Genomic DNA, 19,946 nt, shown 5'->3' with positions numbered 1-19,946 from the left:
ATAGTTCCATCCATATCCAGGAGAATGGAGTCCAGCAGGGCTCTGTATTGAGTGTCTCTCTATTTTTAGTGGCCATTAATGGTCTAACAGCAGCTGTTAAGGCCTCTGTTTCACCTTCTCTGTATGCAGATGACTTCTGCATTTCGTACTGCTGCTCCAGTACTGTTATTGCTGAGTGGCGCCTCCAGCGAGCCATCCACAAGGTGCAGTCATGGGCTCTAGCCCACGGCTTCCTTTTTTCAACCACAAAGTCGTGTGTCATGCACTTCTGTCGGCGTCGTACTGTTCATCCAGAACCCGCACTTTACCTTAATGATGATCCATTCACTATAGAGGAGACATATCAATTCCTAGGACTGGTTTTCAACACTCGATTGACTTGGCTCCCTCATCTTCGTCAGCTTAAGCAGAAGTGCTGGCAGCATCTCAATGCCCTCCACTGCCTGAGCAACACCGATTGGAGTGCAGATTGCTATACGTTGGTGCAGCTCTACAGAGCCTTTGTCCAATCCCGAATTGACTATGGAAGTGTGGTTTATGGTTCGGCAGTGCATTCAGCATTGCATTTACTCGACCCTGTGCCCCACTGTGGCGTTTGATTAGCGACAGGAGCTTTTAGGATGAGTCCAGTGACCAGCATACTGGTGGAGGCTGGTGTCCCTCCACTGCAGATCAGACGTGCGCAACTGCTCGCCAGTTACGCAGCACAGAGTTTCCCTGAGCATCAGAGTTACCGTCCTTTTCCCGCCCGCAGCAATCCCATCTCCCGCATCGGTGGCCCAGATGCTCCGAACTGGAGTCATTCCCTTTACCACCTCTACTTGCAGACCATTCACGTACGCCTCCTTGGTGTACACCTCAGCCGCAGCTTCTTCTGGAACTTTTGCATGGCCCTAAGGACTCCATCCCTCCCCATGAACCATGGACCTTGCCGTTGGTGGGGAGGCTTGCGTGCCTCAGCGATACAGATGGCCGTACCGTAGGTGCAACCACAACGGAGGGGTATCTGTTGAGAGGGCAGACAAACATGTGGTTCCTGAAGAGGGGCAGCAGCCTTTTCAGTAGTTGCAGGGGCAACAGTCTGGATGATTGACTGACCTGGCCTTGCAACATTAACCAAAACGGCCTTGATGTGCTGGTACTGCGAACAGCTGAAAGCAATGGGAAACTACGGCCGTATTTTTTCCCGAGGGCATGCAGCTTTACTGTATGGATAAATGATGATGGCATCCTCTTGGGTAAAATATTCCGGAGGTAAAATAGTCCCTCATTCGGATCTCCGGGCGGGGGCTACTCAAGAGGACGTCGTTGTCAGGAAAAAGAAAACTGGCGTTCTACGGGTCGGAGCGTGGAAAGTCAGATCCCTTAACTGGGTAGGTAGATTAGAAAATTTAAAAAGGGAAGTGGATAGGTTAAAGTTCGATATAGTGGGAATTAGTGAAGTTCGGTGGCAGGAGGAACAAGACTTTTGGTCAGGTGACTACAGGGTTATAAACACAAAATCAAATAGGGGTAATGCAGGAGTAGGTTTAATAATGAATAAAAAAAATAGGGAGTGCGGGTAAGCTACTACAAACAGCATAGTGAACGCATTATTGTGGCCAAGATAGACACGAATCCCACGCCTACTACAGTAGTACAAGTTTATATGCCAACTAGCTCTGCAGATGATGAAGAAATTGAAGAAATGTATGATGAGATAAAAGAAATTATTCAGGTAGTGAAGGGAGACGAAAATTTAATAGTCATGGGTGACTGGAATTCGAGAGTAGGAAAAGGGAGAGAAGGAAACATAGTAGGTGAATATGGGTGGGGCTAAGAAATGGAAGAGGAAGCCGCCTGGTAGAGTTTTGCACAGAGCATAACTTAATCCCCCCCCTGCGGGTTCGGGGGTTAGAATAGGCCCGCGGTATTCCTGCCTGTCGTAAGAGGCGACTAAAAGGAGTCTCAAACGTTTCTGCCTTATGTGATGGTCCCCTGTCGGGTTTGACCTCCATATCTCAAAATTTTTCCGAAGAGCGAGCCGATTGGGGAAGGGCGCCTTACTTGGTGCATTGTGTCCGTGTTGTGTTGAGAACTTTCGCCATCTTATTCGTAGTTGCATTGCAGTCTTGCCCGCTCTCCATCTCTTGGGCATCGATGCGCCCCTGCGTGCACTTTCTGCCAAGCACTGTGCAGGGCCATTTTCTGCACTGACGACGCCCATGGACCACATGTCACCTAACATCCAGCACGGTAGCCAGTCCGTTGTGGTGGGGCCGCCATGTACCCTCTTGGTTGTAGCCCCCTGACAACACAGGGATCGCTCTACTGATGCCTGCGCCGTTCACTCCCCACGTATGCCAAGGAGTAGATGCCTATCTCCCTGGGGCATCGGGACTCCCGGCAATGGCCATCCTGCCAGGTGGCTATTGCTGTGGCTGGGTGGCGCCCGTGGGGAGGGCCCTTGGTCGGAGTAGGTGGCATCAGGGCGGATGACCCGCAATGAAGCGTGGTACATCATCTCTCGCTGGCGGCCAGCCGCCAGCAGTCTCTAAGCGTTCTCGGGCTCAATTTAATGCTCAGAAGTACGATCCGAAAACGTTCCCCTCCCTGGCCACGCCGTGGGAAGAGCGTAAGTCTCAGGATGGAGGTAACAGTTATTCGCCCCGATTCTTAGTTTGCACGAGAGCTGATGGGGAGTCTTTTCTCTCCACAAAGCCTCAGTTCTTCGTCGAGCATTTAGAGGACAAGTTTGGGGAGGTGGAGGGCTTGTCTAAAATGCGCTCTGGGTCAGTACTGATACAAACGGCATCCTCTGCCCAGTCCCGCAGGTTACTTGCTTGTGACAAGTTGGGGGATGTTAACGTTTCTATTACACCACATAAGAGTTTAAATATGGTCCAGGGTGTTATTTTCCATAGGGATCTCCTTTTGCAGTCTGATGACGAGCTGCGCGCCAACTTAGAACGTAGAGGTGTTCATTTCGTCCGGCGCGTTCATCGGGGTCCGAGGGACAATCAGGTTGCTACCGGTGCCTTCATCTTGGCCTTCGAGGGTGATACGTTACCGGAAAAGGTCAAGGTGATGGTCTACCGATGTGACGTCAAGCCCTATATCCCTCCCCCGATGCGGTGCTTCAAGTGCTGGAAGTTCGGCCATATGTCTTCCCGCTGCACTTCCAGCCTCACATGTCGCGATTGCGGACGCCCATCTCATCCCGATACTCCATGTGCCCCGCCTCCCATCTGCGTCAACTGCTGGGAGCACCATTCACCATGCTCGCCTGACTGCAAAGTCTTTCAGAAAGAGCGCAAAGTCATGGAATATAAGACCCTGGACCGGCTGACCTATACTGAGGCCAAACGGAAATATGACAGACTCCATCCTGTGAGAATGACATCTTCTTATGCAGCTGCTACAACAACTGTGCTAGCTCCATCAGTTTCGAGACTTCCAGCCAGCTCGATAAGCAGTAAGACTCCTCCTGCCCCCTTGCTCGTGGGGGGCTCTACCCAACAGGTTGCTCCTGCACCACCTACCTCGGGAGCAACCTCCTCCCACCCCCCACCCGTCGGGGACGTCCGTCCCCGCTTCTCAGCCGGAGAAGCGTCTAACTTCTTCGACTACTCTCGCCCGTAAGAGTTCCCTTGGGACCCTCCCTTCCCAGGGTTCCACCAGCGGGAAGGATGACGGCCACCAGTGGCATAAGTCCTCACCAGCGGCCGGGCGTAGGGCTTCACGATCCTCCTCTGTCCCGGAGACTGAATCGGTGAAGCCTTCCCAGCCGGTGAAACCCAAGGTTCAGCGAGAGAAGTCCAAGAGAAAGACCTCTAAGCCCAAAGAACTTGCGGTGGCACCAACCCCACCGCACCTTTCGCGCTCTGCGTCTGAGGATGAAGTCGAGATTCTAGCGTCCGCTGAGGACCTTGATCTCGCTGGTCCCGCAGACGCCATGGATGCCTCTCGTACGGGTACTGAATCGGTGGCAGTGAGTGAACAAGCGGCGTAAATTGCCTTCCCAGCCCTTTCACGCCTTTCTCAGCCATGGACAATACCATCCTCCAGTGGAACTGCGGCGGTTTTTTCCGCCATTTAGCTGAGCTCCGCCAACTTCTCAGCCTTCGCCCTTTCTTCTGCATTGCTCTCCAGAAAACTTGGTTTCCAGCGATGCGAACCCCCGCCCTCCGTGGCTATCGGGGTTATTACAAGAACCGAGCAGCTTATGAAAGGGTGTCTGGTGGCGTCTGCATATATGTCCTTCACACTCTGCACAGCGAGTCTGTCCCTCTCCAGACGCCTTTAGAGGCTGTCGCTGTACGCGTATGGACGCCACAGGCTGTTACCGTCTGCAGTCTTTACATTCCACCGGATGGTGATGTCTCGCAGCATGTCCTGGCTGCCCTGGTCGCCCAATTGCCGCCACCTTTCTTGCTATTGGGCGACTTCAACGCCCATAACCCTCTGTGGGGTGGGTCAGTGGCCACAGGTCGAGGCGCCATCGTTGAGCATTCCTTGTCGCAGCTCGATCTCTCGCTGTTAAATGATGGTGCCTTCACACACTTCAGTGTGGCGCATGGCACCTACTCCGCCATTGACCTTTCAATCTGTAGCCATAGCCTCTTACCGTCTGTCCAATGGAGTGTGCATGACGACCTGTGTGGTAGTGACCACTTTCCGATCTTTTTGTCACTACCACAGCGCCACTCTTCTGGGCGCCCTAGCAGATGGGCTATGAATAAGGCTGACTGGGATTTGTTCTCCTCCACTGCCGCTTTTGAGCCTCTCTCCACTGATGACATTGATGCGGTGGTTCAATCGGTCACCACCGGCATCGTTACTGCCTCCGAATCTGCCATTCCCCGTTCTTCTGGGTCTCCTCGGCGGAAGGCTGTGCCTTGGTGGTCGCCTGAGATCGCTGAAGCGATTAAAGATCGCCGGTGGGCGCTCCAGCGTCACAAGCGACATCCCTCCTTAGCGCACCTTATCGCCTTCAAACGGCTGCGTGCGCGGGCCCGCCTCCTTCTCCGCCAAGGCAAGAAGGAGTGCTGGGAGCGGTATGTGTCCACCATTGGCCTCCATGTCACTCCCTCGCAGGTCTGGGCCAAGATTCGACGCGTCTACGGCTATCGGACCCCTGCCAGCGTCCCTGCGCTCTCACTGAATGGAGCCGTGTGTACTGACTCCGACGTCATTGCAAATCGCTTAGCAGAGCATTTTGCTATGAGTTCCGCTTCTGCGAATTACCCCCAGGCCTTCCGCTCCGTTAAAGAGCGGCTGGAACGTCGGAGCCTTTCGTTTCGCACCAACCACCCGGAATCTTACAATGCTCCATTCAGTGAGTGGGAATTTCGCAGTGCCCTAGCTGCTTGCCCTGATACCGCTCCTGGGCCAGATGGCATCCACTGTCAGATGCTGAAACACCTTTCAGTGGACTGCCAGCGGCGCCTTCTCGATCTTTACAACCGTCTTTGGGTCGAGGGGGAGTTTCCGTCGCAATGGCGGGAAGGCATTGTCATTCCCGTTTTGAAACCTGGGAAGACCCCTCTGGAGGTGGACAGCTACCGTCCCATTAGCCTCACCAACGTTCTTTGCAAGTTGCTTGAACGGATGGTGAGCCGGTGCTTGCATTGGGTACTGGAGTCTCGGGGCCTTCTGGCTCAGTCTCAGGGTGGGTTCCGTAGAGGCCGCTCCGCCACCGACAATCTGGTGAGCCTGGAGTCGGCCATCCGTACTGCTTTTGCCCGCCGTCAGCACCTGGTCGCTGTCTTTTTCGACTTGCGGAAGGCGTACGATACGACATGGCGTCAACACATTCTTTCTACGCTTCATGGATGGGGTCTTCGGGGTCCTCTGCCGATTTTTATCCGCAATTTTCTGTCGTGTCGTACCTTCCGCGTGCAAGTCGCGGCCTCGTATAGTTCCTCCCACGTCCAGGAGAACGGTGTGCCACAGGGCTCTGTTTTAAGTGTCTGTCTGTTTTTAATAGCCATTAACGGCCTTGCTGCGGCCGTGGGAAATTCTGTCTCCGCTTCCCTGTATGCTGACGACTTCTGCGTTTATTACAGCTCTCCTGGCATTGCAGCCGTTGAACGTCAGCTACAGGGCGCTATCCGTAAGGCACAGTCTTGGGCTGTAGCGCATGGGTTTCAGTTTTCGGCAGCCAAGACCCGCGTTATGCATTTCTGCCGGCGCCGCACAGTCCATCCTGAGCCGCGGCTTTATCTTGCCGACGAACTCCTTTCTGTGGTGGAGACCCACAGGTTTTTGGGGGTGGTTTTCGATGCCCGGTTGACTTGGCTGCCTCATATCCGGCAGCTTAAACAGACGTGTTGGCGGCATCTAAACGCTCTGAGATGCTTGAGCCACACCCGCTGGGGCGCCGACCGCTCTACCCTGTTGCGGCTCTACCAGGCGTTAATCCAGTCCCGTTTGGATTATGGGAGCCTGGCTTATGGCTCAGCATCCCCATCTGCGTTACGGGTGCTGGACCCAATTCTCCACAGCGGGATACGCCTTGCCACTGGTGCCTTCCGCACCAGCCCTGTGGACAGCGTACTAGTGGAGGCAGGTGTACCTCCACTGCGGGTACGACGCCAACAATTACTCGCTGCTTATGCTGCCCATGTTTTTAGTTTGCCCGGGCATCCAAATTACCGTGTCCTGTTCCCACAGTCGGTCGTCCATCTGCCGGACCGTCGGCCCCGGTCGGGTTGTCCGATCGCCGTACGCGTCAAGGAGCTTCTCTGCCGGCTTGGGTTTTTCCCTGTTCCGCCTCCTTTCCAGGCGCCTCTGCGTACACCCCCGTGGTGTGTTCCTCGCCCTTGCCTTCGGCTCGACTTGGCACAGGGCTCGAAGGACTCGGTCCCTCCAGAGGCCTTCCGCCGCCGCTTTTATTCCATCCTTGCCACGTATCAGGGCTCTGGAATTGTTTACACCGACGGTTCGATGGTTGCTGGTCGTGTCGGGTATGCGCTAACTCTAGGGGACCATTCCGAACAACGGTCCTTGGCGGCTGGCTGCAGCATTTACACTGCTGAGCTAGTCGCCATCTTTCGAGCCCTAGAGTATATCCGCTCCTGCCCAGGTGAGTCCTTCGTGATCTGTAGCGATTCCCTGAGCAGTTTACGAGCACTCGACCAGTGTTTTCCTCGTTCCCGTCTGGTGATGGCTATCCATGAGTCCCTGCATACTCTTGCGCGTTGCGGCCGCTCTACGGTCTTCGTGTGGACCCCAGGCCATGTTGGGATCTCCGGCAACGAGAATGTTGACCGGCTGGCGAAAGAGGCGACTAGTGCACCATCTCTGGACGTTGGCCTCCCGGAGACAGATTTGCGAGCGTTCCTACGCCGCAAAATTCTGGACCTTTGGGACACTGAATGGCGCGCCCTGCCTTCACGCAACAAACTTCGGGCCATCAAGGGGGCTACCGGTGTGTGGCGCTCCTCCTTGCGGGTCTCTCGCAAGGAGTCTGTTGTCCTCTGCCGGCTGCGCATTGGGCACACTCGGCTTACGCACGGCCACTTATTGCGCCGTGAGGACGCGCCTCTATGTCGCTGCGGCTCCGTTTTATCCGTGGTTCATGTTTTATTGGAGTGTCCGTTTTTAGCCGCGCTCAGGCAGTCGTTCGCACTGCCTGACTCGCTCCCTGCCCTTTTAACAGATGACTCGGCTATGTCTGACTTAGTTTTACGTTTTATTCGGGCAGGGGGTTTTTATTCTTTAATCTGAGTGTTTCTGTTTTTATCTTATTGTTTAGTGTTGATTCTGGCTTTTGGCCTCCGGTTTTAAACTGATTTTTTAATGTGTTTCAAGTGGTCGGCTTTTCCTTTTTTATTTCTCTGGTCGGCCAACCACCGTCACACTCTGTGTGGTTTTAGTTCGTTTTGTCTGGTCCTTGTCTCTGTTTCTCTTGTTCAGTGTCGTCTGTGCTCTATTCTGTTACTCGTTTTTTTTATTCTCTGTGGGTGTTTTTTAGTACTTGGACAAAGGGACCGATGACCGTAGCAGTCTGGTCCCTTTAATCCCCCAAACCAACCAACCAACCATAACTTAATCATAGCTAACACTTGGTTCAAGAATCATGAAAGAAGGTTGTATACATGGAAGAATCCTGGAGATACTAGAAGGTATCAGATACATTATACAATGGTAAGACAGAGATTTAGGAACCAGGTTTTAAATTGTAAGACATTTCCAGGGGCAGATGTGGACTATGACCACAATCTATTGGTTATGAACTGTAGGTTAAAACTGAAGAAACTGCAAAAAGCTGGGAATTTAAGGAGATGGGACCTGGATAAATTGACTAAACCAGAGGTTGTACAGAGTTTCAGGGAGAGCATAAGGCAACAATTGACAGGAATGGGGGAAAGAAATACAGTAGAAGAAGAATGGGTAGCTCTGATGGATGAAGTAGTGAAGGCAGCAGAGGATCAAGTAGGTAAAAAGACAAGGGCTAGTAGAACTCCTTGGGTAACAGGAGAAATATTGAACTTAATTGATGAAAGGAGAAAATATAAAAATCCATAAATGAAGCAGGCAAAAAGGAATACAGACGTCTCAAAAATGAGATCGACGGGAAGTGCAAAATGGCTAAGCAGGCATGGCTAGAGGTCAAATGTAAGGATGTAGAGGGTTATCTCACTAGGGGTAATATAGATACTGCCTACAGGAAAATTAAAGAGACCTTTGGAGAAAAGAGAGCCACTTGTATGAATATCAAGAACTTAGATGGAAATCCAGTTCTAAGCAAAGAAGGGAAAGCGGAAAGGTGGAAGGAGTATATAGAGGGTCTATACAAGGGCGATGTACTTGAGGACAATATTATGGAAATGGAAGAGGTTGTAGAGGTTGTAGATGAAGATGAAATGGGAGATACGATACTGCGTGAAGAGTTTGACAGAACACTGAAAGACCAGAGTCGAAACAAGGCCCCGGGAGTAGACAACATTCCATTAGAACTACTGATGGCCTTTGGAGAGCCAGTCCTGACAAAACTCTACCATCTGGTGAGCAAGATGTACGGCACGGGCGAAATACCCTCAGACTTCAAGAAGAATATAATAATTCCAATCCCAAAGAAATCAGGTGTTGACAGATGTGAAAATTACCCAACTATCAGTTTAATAAGTCACAGCTGCAAAATACTAACGCGAATTCTTTACAGACGAATGGAAAAACTGGTAGAAGCCGACCTCGGGGAAGATCAGTTTGGATTCCGTAGAAATATTGGAACACGTGAGGCAATACTGACCTTAAGACTTATCTTAGAAGAAAGATTAAGGAAAGGCAAACCTGCGTTTCTAGCATTTGTAGACTTAGAGAAAGCTTTTGACAATGTTGACTGGAATACTCTCTTTCAAATTCTAAAGGTGGCAGGGGTAAAATACAGGGAGCGAAAAGCTATTTACAATTTGTACAGAAACCAGATGGCAGTTGTAAGAGTCGAGGGACATGAAAGGGAAGCAGTGGTTGGGAAGGGAGTGAGACAGGGTTGTAGCCTCTCCCCGATGTTATTCAATCTGTATACTGAGCAAGCAGTAAAGGAAACAAAAGAAAAATTCGGAGTAGTAATTAAAATCCATGGAGAAGTAATAAAAACTTTGAGGATTGCCGATGACATTGTAGTTCTATCAGAGACAGCAAAGGACTTGAAAGAGCAGTTGAACAGAATGGACAGCGTCTTGAAAGGATGATGTAAGATGAACATCAAAAGCAAAACGAGGATAATGGAATGTAGTCGAATTAAGTCGGGTGATGCTGAGGGAATTAGATTAGGAAATGAGACACTGAAAGTAGTAAAGGAGTTTTGCTATTTGGGGAGCAAAATAACTGATGATGGTCGAAGTAGAGAGGATATAAAATGTAGACTGGTAATAGCAAGGAAAGCATTTCTGAAGGAGAGAAATTTGTTAACATCGAGTATAGATTTAAGTGCCAGGAAGTCATTTCTGAAAGTATTTGTATGGAGTGTAGCCATGTATGGAAGTGAAACATGGATGATAAATAGTTTGGACAAGAAGAGAATAGAAGCTTTCAAAATGTGGTGTTACAGAAGAATGCTGAAGATTAGATAGGTAGATCACATAACTATTGATGAAGTATTGAATAGAATTGGGGAGAAGAGGAGTATGTGGCACAACTTGACAAAAAGAAGGGACCGGTTAGTACGACATGTTCTGAGGCATCAAGGGATCACAAATTTAGCTTTGGATGGCAGCGTGGAGGGTAAAAATCGTAGAGGGAGACCAAGAGATGAATACACTGAGCAGATTCAGAAGGATATGGGTTGCAGTAAGTACTGGGGGATGAAGAAGCTTGCACAGGATAGGGTAGCATGGAGAGCTGTATCAAACCAGTCTCAGGACTGAAGACCACAACAGCAACAAAGGACTCCATTAACCCCGCCGCTCTCCACTGTCACTTCCTCTCAATTCTTGACGTGTTCCGGGGCTCTGAAGTGGTTTACACCGATGGCTCAATGGCTGATGGTCAGGTAGGCTTCACATATGTTCATGTAAGACATATTGAGCAGCACTCCTTGCCAGTTGGCTGCAGTGTTTTCACTGCAGAGCTGGCAGCCATATCTCGTGCTCTTGAGTATATCTGCTCATGCCCTGGCGAGTAATTTCTCCTGTGTACTAACTCATTGAGACTATGTATGTGTGGAAGTCTTCCATGCAGGCCTCTCGCAGGGAACCAGTTGTCTTCTGCCGGCTCCGCATTGGCCATATGTGGCTAATGCATGGTTACCTACTCTATCGCGAGGACCCACCTCAGTTTCGCTATGGCTCCCAAATGACAGTCATCCACCTCTTGCTGGACTGCCCACTTTTAGCCGCTTTGCGGCAGACTTTTAACTTTCCCAGCACCCTGCCTTCGGTGTTGGGTGACAATGCCTCCACAGCAGCTTTAGTTACATGTTTTATCTGTGAGAGTGGGTTTTATACTTCTATGTAGGTTTTAGCGCATTTCCTTTCTCTCTCTGTGTCCTCCACGGTAGTGCTTTTAGGGTGGAGGTTTTAATATGTTGTAGAGTGGCTGGCTTTCCCTTTTTATTCTTGTGGTTGGCTAGCCACTGTAATCTACTCTCATGTTTTACTCTCTTCTGTTTCTAACGTCTCTGTTGTTTTGTTGTCCCCTTTTGTTCCTTTTAGTGTTCGTTGCCTTCCCTTTGTTCTTGTGGCTTTTCCTTTCTTTCCGTTTTGTGTTATATGTTTCGTCTGTTTTATTCTCACACTTGTGGCATTGTTTTATTAGGAACAAGGGACCAGTGACCTCATAGTTTGGTCCCTTCTTCCACCTTTAAATCAACCAACCAATCTGCTGTTAGCAGCTGGTAGATAGCCTAACACAACGAAAGCAACATCTCACAATCATTGCAGAAGCAAAGATGGTCGACGTGGCACACTGCTGGGCCGGCCAGTTTCCTCTGCACTCGGTGAGTTGAGAACTGCCTGCTGAACAGCTGGGTGCCCGCTTGTCTAGCCTGGGCAGAAGGATATGTCCGGGACTATTTGCACACACGTGAACACCAGGAAATAGTTCATTGATCATTGTGCCCCCTTTCTCCGCTGCTGGTTGATGCCCTCTGATGGACGTTGGCCATACATATGTGTATGTTGTCAACTGTGATACTTGCTTGTAAACGCTCTTGCATTGGTCAGGCTTCACAACGGGGTCGGCAACCCGCATCGCTAGTCTGTCTGCAAAGCTGCCACTGCCGTAGACATCTGTGATGACTGCAGAACAAGACTTGCCAGTCTTTACCAATTCAAATCGCCACTGGAAAGGAGAAACTCTTCCGTTACAAATTGGCACACATCATAATTACCAACATGAACCAGCACCTGCAGTTGGCTGCACATCTGGGATGATAAAACCACCACAATGCACTGTAACTGCTCAGTGATTGACACTCACTTTTCCCGTACCTTCAGCTGCCTCACTTTGGTGGGACCATCCTCATTTGGCACTGTAGTCACGATGACCTTATGCCACGTGACATCCTACTTTATGGGCTTGACTGGGAGACACCTGGCAACATGCTCCCGCAATTCCATTCACTTCCACCTAGTAGTTAATGTTATATTACTTTATCTATCTGTTTCTAAGTGAAACTTTGCTTCTGTCCTCCTTTACGCAACTTTCTGTGGTTTGCCAGCTCTACCTGTGAACTCAAGAATCATATAGATTTTGTTGTTGGCAGCAGATACAGTCAGCCTGGTAATGTGCGCTTGTAACTAGCTGCAATGTCACCAGTCAGTAACCCACATGGGCAGGCCCTCACTCAAGCTACTGGGAAAGTATCCTGTGTTAAATGTAGCTCATATTTTCAAGAATTCTTTGTCATTTTCAAGACACTTTAGTTTTCATGTGGTACTTTTTTCACAGAATATTAGTTGTGAAATTGTGAACTGATGTAAGTAAAAATATAAATACTTTACTAAAATTTTGTTTGCAAGAGGGGGCATCATGTCCTCCCTTGGATCCACTCCTATGTCAGACAGCATTTCAGCACTGTCTAGAAAATATGGTCATATGGTGGTGGATATTGACAATAAAGAAACCCATGAACAAATTATTCGAATCCACATGGTAATTCGTTAAACTGTATATTCACAAAAATAACTGAAAACTATTGAGGCTGATGAAGAAATAAACATGCAGCCATGAAATTATTTGCAGTTCTGTCATTTTATATTATTTATATCCCTAGATGATACTAAAGACTCATTTATACCTGTGTACCTGATGCCTAGTCACGTGGGCCTGTGTTTGCCTCACACATGACAAGAGGCACACATGTAGGTGCAGCACTTTTTATCAACATGAGTGCATGCATGGTTCTATTCACACCTAGGTAGACTCATGCACGCTGCCACAGTAATCAAAGTTTTTGCTTTGCTAGCAACAATTGTCGCTACAGCCTGTATATTCTGAGACAAAGAGGAAACCAAAGAAATAAGTGCAAATACTGGGATGTTCCATTTTGCGTAATTGTGCACGGCTGTGCTACAGTTCAAGATATCTACTGCACGGAAATCTGTCATCATCCCAGAAGTTTTCCAGACTTTGGTGAAATCCTAGGAAAGCTACATATAGTTTATGATCACTTTATATTTCTTTCTGTGGAAAACAAACATTTATTTGATACTTAACATTCACAGTCAGTAATCCAGCAATATTGAGTTCCTGAATATGCAACACAATAGAGGTGTGTAGAATAGAATCACTGAAAGTTTACATATACAACAGTTAAATGCCATCAGTGTGTGTGGGGCGGGGGCTTAGTTCGTCAAAAGCATTAATTAGATTTGGATTTGTTTATCGTCAGCCTCCAAACTCTAGAGAAGAGTGTCTAGGCATCACACACAATTTTGAATTGAGGCGGAATTTCAAGCACTGTCTGTGGACTTTATATGGCCGATGTGTGGTTCTGCACCCACACAGCAGGAAAACAGCTATTTCGATTATAAGTATGATTTCAGTGTTCTTTTATTTTCTCTCATTGATGCAAACTATTTACGAATCAAAGTGGTTTATAAACCAAGGATGACATCATTAAATTAATTGTGCCTGAATCACTCCTCTTTTAAGGTTTGCCTTTGTTGTTTCCAAGTTATACTTATTTGTGAGTAAGTGTTAACAGTCTTTTCGTTTCACTTTGTCTTCATAGTCTGTTGAATTAAAAAACCGCAAACAAGGAAATCGGTGATAATACTCTTCAGGTTCCATGTGTTTCTTCTTAAAGCACTCAGCCAAAGTGCTAACGCAAGGATAAATTTCAATGTGTGCAAAAAACCTAATCTTTTAGAACTGCAGGCAGCCACATAACAGTTACATGTGCCTCCCCAACTGACATGGAGAGACTCCAGTGCTTGCGCGTGGCATCCAATGCATGCAAAACAGAGGCAGGCGTTACTTCGCACCATTGCATCTCCCCTTTGCCTCTACATGCAATGGTCACATGCATTTAATGTGCACAGAAAGCAGTACAGGTGTATACACAAATTAAGACTCTTCATTTCTTCATCCATTTTTTCCATGTTGATTAGTGTTTGATGGCAGAAAAAAATCAGAAAGTATGTCGTTAACAGTCCCTTTTAATCTTTTCAGCACCCATTTCTCTTAAAATAAATTGCTTCCCAAAGTAGATACATGTGACAACTCCTGCTAGGTACTGAACCCAAGTCATGAGAAAGCTTGGGGCATGGAGCTTTCTTGATTTTTCCCAACCGAATTTCATGTGTTGATCCTCTAGCATAATTTGAACTGGTATTAAAGTAACATTTACTTCAAAAAATGCACCTATTGCTGCTGCTGCTGCTGCTGCTGTTGTTGTTGTTGTTGTTGTGGTCTTCAGTCCTGAGACTGATTCGATGCAGCTGTCCACCTATTGCTAGGGACAGGAAAATTTCACGAAAACAATAACACAAAAAATAATGAGAAACAGTCAGTTTCACAGTGACATAATGCAAAATTGGCAATTTTTATGAAATATTGTGAAAGTTATGTTCCCACATAACAAATGTTATAAATCTGAGAACAGTAGTTTGCCAGTATTCATAACTGATAGTTATTGAATGCTGAAATTGCGTTTTGATTTCCTCAAGGCTGTGATTCATGTATAATCTTAAAATGATACTTCATTTTCCATGTATGGTGTGATGCCGAAAATAGCTACAAAATTGGCAAAAAATAGCTCTGAAATTGGCAGTAAAACAGCAAAATTGATAAAAAAAATATTGAATCTGGCAACAAAAGGTAACACCGAATGTGGCAAAAAAAAAAAAAAAGTTACATCGAATCTGGAAAAAATGGGGAGGGGGGGGGGGGGGGTTTACACTGAATCTGGCAAGAAAAGAGTAACACCAAAAGTGGCAAAAAATAAGTAGCAGCAAATCTCACAGTGACAAAAAGGAGTAGCAGAAAATCTCACAAAAAATTTGGCAAAAAAGAAAGTAGTTCCATATCTGGCAAAAAGTAATGACGAATCAAATCTGATAGAAAAACGACAACCAAATTTGAAGGGGTGAAGGGGGGGGGAGGCATCGAAGTTGGCGATAAATACCGAATTTAGCAAAAGAAGTAACACCAAATTTGAGAAAAAAGTAATCCTCCATGTGGCAAAAAAGGTAACACAAAATGTGGCAAAAAAAGTACAATTGAATCTGGCTAGAGAAAATTGACACAAAATCTGTTAAGAAATAGCCTCAAACAGGGGGGAGGGGACTGAATTTGGCCATAAAATAAAACAATTTATTCTGTCCCTGCATAATACCCCTAAGTTAAGAAGAAACTGCTGGACATAACACTATCTTGTTGCCAAAATGTTATAGGTTCATTAAGTTTTTACATCTGAGTACTAGGTGGTGCGTTTGACCTGTGGCATTACTATTGTTTTAAAACTTGTCATTGTTGTTAAAACAATGACAACTCAGAAACAGGTCAAGTAGATTGCTTATAGCAAGTGTTAAAGACACAACCTTGTTAAAAAGTGGAAATTTTATAGGAAGTTTACCCTTATACAATGATTTTTCAATTTTTGTAAAGGCTTAACTCAACAACATTATTTCGCATAGCTTTGTTCAACTTTTTGTAATCAATCTCCCTCTGAAAAGACTCACACTGCCAGAGTGGGACAGCTTTCAGATATTGTGCATGGGCAGTTGCAAGGGGGGGGGGGGGGGGGCAATTGATTTTCCCGCTCACTTGTTTTCATATTTCTCTACCTAAGGTCAGATGCTGAAACTTAGCAAGCAGGACCAACTTCCACCATAATTTTTGCAGCAATTTCTTTGTTTTTTTGTTTTCTTTTTCTGTAAATGTACTACAAATTGAAAAGCTCATACGCCAAATGAGCGTCACATAAATTATTATTATTATTTATTTATATCTGTAGTACTTTATAAAGACAAGTTATTGCTTAATGTTGTTACCAAAACTCTCAAAGTTCATGATGAATTTACATCAGATTTCTAGTTGATGTTCTAATAAACATTCTGACAGACATAGGCTACATGTTTTTGATATGTAATGTATAAAGGGGAAATGTTAATATAAAAATCCTGATAAGTTGTTGCCTGATTTACTTGAAATTTTTACATGATACAAAACAAGTCCTGTGGGGATCCACCAACTGCTGTCTCGGCGAAAGAAGAAACGGGAAGAGTCTCTGCGGGAATATTTTCTTGTAATGGAGGGACTTACCATCCATGCTGATACTGATAACAACTCACTATTTCAGTATTTGTTTAGGTGCAAAAACTTCCACTGTACTGGGCTGGAAATGTAAAAGAGTTTAAGGAAAAAGTGAGACATTACAGAAGAGCTGTGAGGCCATTGCCAAAAAGAAATAACAGCAGTGAAAATTGAAACTCCAGTAAGAAAGATGCTAATGACCCAAGTAGTAGAAATACTAAGTGCAGCTTGAGAGCCAAATAAAGGGTGTTTCAGTTGTGGTGCCAGTGGTCTCAGATCAAGTGATTGCAATTCCCAGAGCAAGAGAAAGATGCTCCAATTGGAACAAGTTTAGCCATGGATCAAACTAAAGCTTTAATAAATAAGTGTGATGTTACTATTAGGATGCCAGAAGGGGGAGCTCATCTTATGTGTATCCATACACCAGACAAACCAAAGCTCTGTTAGTGATGAAACAAAGGAACGCGTCAAAGATTTAGTGACTAATAACATCCCAATAAAGACAAAGTCTGCTGATGTCGGAATGAAGATTATTGAGAGAGAACTACAACAACAACTGATATATAGTAGATCAAGAAGATTGTCACCAGATGAGAAAGAAATTGTTGACAACCAAGTCCAGATGTCGCATCTTCGAGGAGTAATAGAACCTAGTTCATCTGAATATGCTAGCCACATTGTAATTGTAAAAGAGAAAAATGGAGATTATCGCATCTGTATAGACTACAGAATATTAAACAAGATCACAGTGAAAGATCATTACCCATTGCCCATCAAAGGAGACCTTTTAAACTTCAAAACATCTGTGTGTTTTCCACACCAGATCTCAAAAACGTTTTTTTCTACATTGATGTTGAAGAAGAAAGCCAAAAATATACCTCATTTGTGACATTCAGGAGAGTTTTAATTCAGGAAAGTTCCATTTGGATTATCAAATTCACTTGCAGTGTTCCAGCGTTGTTTAAACATCATGCTTTTGGGCACTGGCTTTGAGAAAACTTGTTATTTATTTACATAGAATATATAATAATACCAACAATGATGATGAGGCACGGTTTGGTTTAGTGTTACAACTGCAGCAGAATATTACTTGGAAATTAATTTTGCGAAATACCAGTTCTCGAAGAGAACTGTTGACATTTTCGCGTGATGTTATACAGTGTGAACAAATCTGACCTCCTTCTGAGAAGATAATAGCTATTCAAAATTTTTCAGAACTGGAATCTGTGGCAGCAATAAAAAGTTTCCTATGTCTTAACAGGATACTTTAGGAAGTTTACCTCACATTACTTTGCAATTGCCAAACCTCTGAGTGCTTTACTAAGGAATAATTGAGAACATAAGTTTGAACAACAGCAGAAGCAAGCATTCAAGATGCTTAAAGATATTCTTTCATCAGATCCAGTTTTAAAAATCTACAGCCCAAAACCCAAAACTGAATTACACACAGACACAAGCAAAGAAGGCTTTCGAGCTGTGTTATTACAAAAAAACATCAGATTATGTCAAGTTCCATTCAGTATCGTATATGAATTAAAAAGAAACACCACAAGAGTGGAAATACTGTAGCTTGAAGTCTTAGCTATTGTTAATACCGTAAGTAAATTCTAGGTGTATTTACTAGGAATACGTTTTAAAATTGTAGTGGAATATGCATCAATCCAAGAGACTATGGATATGAAGGACTTCCAAGAATAGCTAGATGGGCATTACTGTTAGAAGTGTGTTCCTACAGCATCCAACACTGATGTGGTTCTACGATGAAACATGTAGACACCTTAAGTCGCCGTGTGAATGTAATGAGGATGAAGGTTGAGCAACAATGTAAGAGCTATCTCAAAGAATGGCCTTATGAAAACTTTTTAATGAGAGACGGAATTCTTCTGAAGTTCTGAGATTGATAAGAGACTTTGTTTGTTCACGCAGTATGCAATGTGAAATCATCAAGCTTGTGCATGAGAAAGTTCATCATGCAGTTAACCGAATTGAAGAGGAAGTAAGATTTGACTGACAAGGTGAAAAGAGTGACCTCCAAGTGTATAAAATGTTTGATTATGGATAAGGAATCAGGAAAGAAGGAAGGTTTCATTCATAACTTATTCAAAGAAAGTGAGCCATTATGCTGGATCACTTCAATTAATTACACAGAGAATACAAACACATTCTAATTGTTATTGGTGTATTCGACAAGTTTACCTGGCCATATCATATAAAGACTACAAAATCAACAGAAACAATTAGTAAGATGGAATTAGAGAAAACTGATTTTGGGAATCCAGTCCAAATAATTGATGATGGGTGACTTGCTTTACTTGTCAAGAATTCAAGGAATATTACATTACAGAAGGAGCTGAACACACTTTAATAATGATGGGATTCCCTAGAGCCAATGGACAGCTAAAATAATTGCTAAGCTTACGGTAGTATTGATAGCTCTAATGAATGGTATAAGATGGTACCATTAGTTCAGTATGCCATGAATTCAACATATCACAGAAGTAGTGGGAAAACACCATTCAGATAGGAGTTAAGGTCCCCACACAGATCTTCACATCACAAAATTATTATAAGAATAAATTATTAATTCATTTGAAGAGAGATGCAGTAAAATGAAGGAAAGGTGAAGGTCAAAAGTTAAAACAAATCACACCCATGATGTGCCGAGAAGATGATAACCACAAAGATTGCAGGACCCAGGCTAAAAATAGCACTGAGAGCCTGAGGTTTATCAACCTGAACTAAGAATAGAGAACCTCTGAAGTGCTTTGCGGAGAGTACTTTTAGCTTCTAATTTTGCTTTTTTGGTCATAAAGTGCTGTTGGTATGAAGTTATCTGAATATTAATATCATATTGAAGTGTAATTGTTAAACCTCACTGGCATGTTAAATGATACTCCACTTTCAGATGAGTACAGATCATTCAGTGATGATAATTTTCAGTCCATATGATGATAACATGCTGAATGGATTCCAAAGTGCTCTGGCAGTTATCTGCCCTGTGAACCTCACAGTGTGTTGTACCTGCTGAAAAGTTGAACTGAATTCAAAATGCACAAAGCTCTTCACTGTCGTCATCAAAAGAATCAACTCTTCCTAACTGCCCGAAATGAAATAGATTGTTCGTTGGAAGCATGGAGAACACACTGCTTTATCAAATTCTAAAGTGAGCGTGTTCTTTTGGCTGAATCAAGTGAGGGGTCACAGTGGTTACTGTGGACTTTTATTTGTGAGGAAGGCGATTTGGATTCCCATTCTGCTATCCAGATTTTCAGTGGTTTCCTTAAATTGCTTAAGGAAAATGCCAGAATGGTTCCTTGGTAGAGAGCATGGCCATTTTCCTTTCCTAGCTTTCCCTTAACTGAGATATAATATGAAGCTGAACCCTAATGTTTCCTCCTTTCTTCCTTTGCCTGAATAAAAACCACTGCTTTTTCTGCATGGATTGTAATAATTTTAGTGAATATCCTGTATGTTGTGGGAAAGCTGATAGACAAACCCAGCGAGTAGCAAGGGATAATAGCTGCCGTGGCTAGACTAATCCCTTCCACACTAAAGTGTCTCTCCCATATAATCTGTTCAGTCACGAATGGCACATCTTTAATGACGAGTAATCCCTTGCCCAGTGTGCTGATGGTCTTACTAAGGCCTTCACAGATAGAACCTCTCCCCCCCCCCCTCCCTCCCTCCCTTTTCCTCTCAAACATAGTCCAAAGACAGACTTCATGCAACATTTTGACAAGTGTGTACTTAATCCTCTGGCT

General features: G+C 45.2%; 1 protein-coding gene across 1 annotated transcript in view; it reads left to right on the top strand.

Moving 5' to 3' along the window:
- LOC124607435 (protein ecdysoneless) overlaps positions 1–19,946 on the top strand; it is a 94,325-nt gene that overhangs the window by 58,474 nt on the left and 15,905 nt on the right. The window lies entirely within an intron of this gene.

This window comes from Schistocerca americana, chromosome 3 (genome assembly GCF_021461395.2).
Source record: "Schistocerca americana isolate TAMUIC-IGC-003095 chromosome 3, iqSchAmer2.1, whole genome shotgun sequence".
Taxonomy (NCBI): domain Eukaryota; kingdom Metazoa; phylum Arthropoda; class Insecta; order Orthoptera; family Acrididae; genus Schistocerca; species Schistocerca americana.
This window is presented reverse-complemented; position numbering and strand designations above follow the sequence as displayed.